Here is a 5,819-nt window from a genome sequence, read left to right on the forward strand (position 1 = left end):
GATCTGATATATCGAGTTTCCAGGTTTTGTCGTGCAGGAATCAAACCTCGCAACCAAACAAACTGCACCGTCTCCACGCCACTCAGGAATAAACTACCTGCAGATCCGCGCCAAACTGCTCTATTTACATTACGCAGGACTTTCCGTCTACCTGGCGATCAACGTTTACGTTTTGTATATAACTTTCCTAACATAGTAAAATATGCATTGTATATTCCATTTAAACTTCAAAAACACTGTGAAACGCCTACAGACAATCCTAAAGTTTTAGTGTATCCAATTACAGACAGTCGATTTTCATAACAGGCGTCTGCGTACCTCATTTGTATAGTTGTGCAGGGCCCTGCTGATTGTCTGAGATGTTTGAAAGCGTTTGTTTCCGACCCATTCCGGTCGTCTGGATTCTTCCTCAGCTTCGTTATATCTGGCACGTCAGGGGTCACCACTTTGTTAGAGATTTAAAGGGATATCTGGTCCGCTTTTCAAATCTCTGCGCGTCCCTATCAAGCTGGTTAATACAGGAAGAAATCTAGAGCTACCAAGTAAACAATAATCTACTTTAATGGTAATATGACAATACAATACAATCAATACAGTACAAATTCAATACAGTTAATCTTTGGGATCCCGAATTTACCTGCACGTGAGCCAGCCAGAGGAAAGAGACTGAACACCGCGTGTGTGTCTGTGTTCATACTCTTTGACAATGGGAGGAGTTATCAGATCCTCCCATTCGGACCTCCTTGATTGGCAGCCCCAAATATCACTAACACCTCAAATCTTAGGTTTCCCCAATCACTGTAGCAAGATCTAAGGTGAATGCAAATCAAGACATGCTCTCACCTTCCCCCATCTTCCTTTGTCCTCAAAAACACATGTCAACAGGCCCCAAATCCAGCTCACAGTTTTACCCAAAGTATTCCTATTTTAAGCTTATCCATAGTTTGCTAACATGAATAAATACAAATATAACTCTACATGAGCAGCATACAAGCATTTACCACAAGGTAGTACAATGTAACAGCTACGACATATAAAGTACAGGAGGAGATAAAAGAGCTGCAAAAAAAGAGCTACCTAAAGTGCAAGAGAAGATACCCCTGTATTAAAGTGCATTTAGCGGTGATCGCACGTCTGTTTATTTCTCAACCATTCTTTGTGCCGAGGAGGAGAGTTCGCACCATTGCTGTGCCAGAGGTGGTATGGATGGATGCCTTCCACGCATCTCTTTTGCAAAACACTCCTGACCCCTTCACAATTTCAATCTGAAAAATACATCACATATAAATGTATTAGTAGGCCTACAACTTTCACAAATATATTTTATGGAATATCACAATTGATTATTAATTAACATTATACAAACTAACATAGTTTGTATAGATCAGTAGTAAATAGTTGTCTACTGCACAAGAATGATAAAGGCACTAAAGTAACAAATCACTGTCCTAAACTTGATCTAACATGGGCACGCACGGTAATGCATCAGTTTTGCAGTTACCCATCAAAAACATAACCACTGTCCAGATAACATTTTCATGTAACCTATACCTTAAGAATATGCATCTACTTACTGTCTCTGGGGCTTCGGTTTTCTCTGGAGCTTCGGTTCTCTCTCCATGGATCTGTAAATTAAACAGTGACATGACAACATGTACACGGTTAACTTTTACAGTGGTAATAACTGGGAAATATGGACACAAATAACCCTATACTGTATACGTTGTTTTATGTCAAATAGCAAAAATATCCAATCTATATGTTTTCCCGCCTCCCGCCTTGAGAGCTTATAGATACATTTTTTACTTGTTACTTACTTTGTTGTTATTTCCACCATCACCACCACCATCATCATCGTCATCACCCAACCCTGTCTCCTAAAAATTACGTTCCCACAGAACTAAACTGCATTCTCAATTACGTTTAGCTAGAAACGTATTTTCTCCCACGTTACGTTTGTTATGAACGTATCTCAAATACGTTTATTTTCTACATATCTTCTAGAAACATATCTTCTCCCACGTTACGTTCGTTATGAACGTATCTTAAATACGTTTATTTTCTACATATCTTCTAGAAACATATCTTCTCCCACGTTACGTTTATTTTCTACATATCTTTGCCATTTATTGCCTTGCTTATAATAATGATAATAGTCATTTATAAATATCATTTTAGAGCACACATTTGAAATCGAGAATCGGGCTCGATATATGGTTAAATTAAAATCAGTAGGCGAGGCTGTAATTTCGGCAGCTGTTACTCTCATGAGCGAGGCAGAAAATAATAGTTTTAACATGACAAAAAGCTGCTGTGTCGTTTATTGCACCTCAAAGATTAAAACAAATCCAGAGTTACTTGTTTCTGTACTTCCTCTAAGAAGAAAGGACAGTAAAAGAAGAGCTCTGTGGCTTCAGGCTTGATCGCCGTTCAAATGACAGCGTTGGTTTCCCCAAAAGTGGGCGGGGCTGTAAAGTGACGTTTTACTATCATCTATTATTCAAAACTATTCTATTTATTCTAACGTAAATTACATGCCAGTGTTTTATCTTTTTATTTGTTTTTATTTTAAATCGTATAATGTCGGACTTTTTTCCCGTCTGTCAGGAAAATAAATGGGGTTTAGAGCCTCAAAATACTGAAATCTGTATTTTTTAAAATCTTTTCCTTCTAATTTGTTATTCTTTTCTAAATAACACACTGTTATTTACTCAACCATAACACACAATTATCCTTGTTTTTATTTATTCGTTTAATTCTATAATCTTGGGCTTTTTAGCCGTAAATAAAGTCACCGGAAACAGACGGGACATTTCGAGCGATACACACCACAAACCCACCGAACTGATTACCCAAGATCCTCAGCTTGAAGCTCGTTGATTGGATGTTTTAGCCGCAATAAACGCTGGGCTATGGTGTTAATAAGTTGTGATATCCGAAAACGAAAAATAAAATAATACCTAATTCAGAGTGTTCTTGCTTTTCTCTTTGGAAGTCATCACATAACGGCATTGTAATACACGGTTCGGCTGCATTAAATATTATACATCTGCCGTAGTTCTTTATTTATAGAGCCCTGATGAGAAGACTTCTAGACAAACATGAGGAACTGCCGCCAAAACTGAATACTTGATGTGGATCATAAATATATCAACAATTAAACAACATCTTCAATTTCTTTTCACAAAATACGTCTCCTTGCAGTATCAATAGTAATTCGGCTGACTTTTATATTTGATCCAATTGGTAGATAATAGGTTATATTTACACCATAACGGTGCACAGCTGATAGAAAAGGACTTGTAGTTTTTTAAAGATATTACTGATTTTCTTTGAATATAAGAATGTAAATACTGAGTTGAGAGAATAGTCAAGGGATTTGGGTGATGGGAGACACATCTATGGATTCAGAATTTCAATAGCGTACCATTAAATGACGGATATACCTTTCTGTCTGTGATGTTTTACAAATCAGATATTAATGTGTAGAAGTAAAACATGTGAAATAATATAGCAATATCCTGTAAAATTATGTAAAAACATGAATAAAACTACACATCTTCAGATGTTATACATACATAAGTGTCCTACACTAATAATACAAAGTTATTATTAGTATGCTGTGTGTACCTTGTGTGCACCGCCTAGTGGTTAAAGCACGTTATTGAATTATTTTTGTTGAATAATGTTATTTGATGAAAACAATATTAAGAGTACATACTTTCATAGGGGGAAAGTAGAAGGTCAATGATAGAAATATAGAATATAAAAAGTCAAGAAGATACTATAAGTGATCTCTACAATAAAACAGTTTAGTGCCGGATGTACAAAGATATTAATAGGAGGATGTGCAAAACAGACAAACGAATTAACCTTTATTAACACATTAAAGAATACTTTAGGTTAAGGTCTTATTTTAAACAAGAAAAAAGCTTTGGGGGTATCTATCTACCGATGAATATTAAGCCTGACAAAGTACTTAACGTCTAATATATTGCTTTCCTGCAATGTTAACTATGTTGAAGCACTTATTTTAACTGATATTATACACATTAATTATACTCTTATGTATGTAGATAGAATAAGAAATGTGCAGAATATGACAGTTTAATGGTGGAGGTACACACATATTGATAGATGTCTTGTAATGCGCTGTTGAGGAACCTGCGACCCAAGTTGTGTATATGATCAATAAACCTTAGGAAATCTTGAAAGGGATGTGCAAAATAGCCATTATACAGTTTTTAATTAACTATTAGTAGAGAATAACGAGTAATGAATATACTTTATAGAGATCTGCAGATAAATGTTTCGTCTTCTCAAGCACCACCTATCAAATATCTCTCCTGATTGTTGGCACTTGACAATCACCTTCCCTGAATTTTACTCCGGTGTAACTAAAGTCTGCTTTAAGGGTTGTTTATATTTCACATCATTAATCAGAATCTGCAAAGTAACTAAACTAAATGTAGTGGAGTAAAAATACCAGGTTAACCTCTGAATTGTAGTGGAGTAGAATTACAAAGTAACAATGAGCTGTCATGTGGGTATATATTAATGCTGCCCATTATGGATATAAGCGATTTTTACCCATTTAGTAATTACATGTTTTAAATGTGTACACACCAATGTGTTTCCTATCGCCTAAACCTCCAGGGCTGTACACAGTTTAATACTGGCAACTTCTAATTTTGGGAAAAACGTCTTTTAAAACTACAATTCCCAGTAGATACGTGCCATAGAGAACATGTTGCGAAACACAATAGCCAGCATGTGTATTTCTCGGGGGGCGTTCGAGTCCAGTTTTGAATAGTCTGCCGTGGTTTCGTTCCATTTCAAAGAGCTTGACGCTCGGCGTAACCTTGGCGCACTACCACTCCAACATCACGGGGTTTGTCAACGGGACTGTAGTCCCAAACGATAGCTGGGGATTATGGGTAATGTAGTGTCTTCGGCCATCCTAAATCTCGAAATGTCCCGTCTGTTTCTGGTGACTTTATTTACGGCTAAAAAGCCCAAGATTATAGAATTAAACAAATAAATAAAAACAAGGATAATTGTGTGTTATTGTTGAGTAAATAACTGTGTTATTTAGAAAAGAATAACAAATTAGAAGGAAAAGATTTTAAAAAATACAGATTTCAGTATTTTGAGGCTCTAAACCCCATTTATTTTCCTGACAGACGTTAATACGATTTAGAATAAAAACAAATAAATAAAAAGATAAAACACTGGCATGTAATTTACGTTAGAATACATAGAATGGTTTTGAATAATAGATGATAGTAAAATCTACGTCACTTTACAGCTCCGCCCACTTTTGGGGAAACCAACGCTGTCATTTGAACGGCGATCAAGCCTGAAGCCACAGAGCTCTTCTTTTACTGTCTTTTCTTCTTAGAGGAAGTACAGAAACACGTAACTCTGGATTTGTTTTAATGTTTGAGGTAAACGACACAGCAGCTTTTTGTCATGTTAAAACTATTATTTTCTGCCTCGCTCATGAGAGTAACAGCTGGCGAAATTACAGCCTCGCCTACTGATTTTAATTTAACCATATATCGAGCCTGATTCTCGATTTCAAAGGTGTGCTCTAAAATGATATTTATAAATGACTATTATCATTATTATAAGCAAGACAATAAATGGCAAAGATATGTAGAAAATAAACGTATTTAATATACGTTCATAAGGAACGTAACGTGGGAGAAAATATGTTTCTAGAAGATATGTAGAAAATAAACGTATTTTAGATACGTTCATAACGAACGTAACGTGGGAGTAAATACGTTTCAAGCTAAACGTAATTCAGAATGCAG

The 5,819-nt window shown here is 35.9% G+C and overlaps 1 long non-coding RNA gene across 1 annotated transcript; it reads right to left on the reverse strand.

Annotated features, from left to right (window-relative positions):
• Positions 1 to 632: 632 nt before the first annotated feature.
• Positions 633 to 1,846, reverse strand: LOC117553204. Its single transcript, XR_004570089.1, has 3 exons — positions 1,818 to 1,846; positions 1,575 to 1,625; positions 633 to 1,265 (listed from the first exon to the last, which is right to left on the reverse strand). It is a non-coding gene; the product is annotated as an uncharacterized LOC117553204 (long non-coding RNA).
• Between the last annotated feature and the right edge of the window lie 3,973 nt (positions 1,847 to 5,819).

This window comes from Gymnodraco acuticeps, unplaced genomic scaffold, assembly GCF_902827175.1.
Source record: "Gymnodraco acuticeps unplaced genomic scaffold, fGymAcu1.1, whole genome shotgun sequence".
In the NCBI taxonomy this organism is placed as follows: Eukaryota; Metazoa; Chordata; class Actinopteri; order Perciformes; family Bathydraconidae; genus Gymnodraco; species Gymnodraco acuticeps.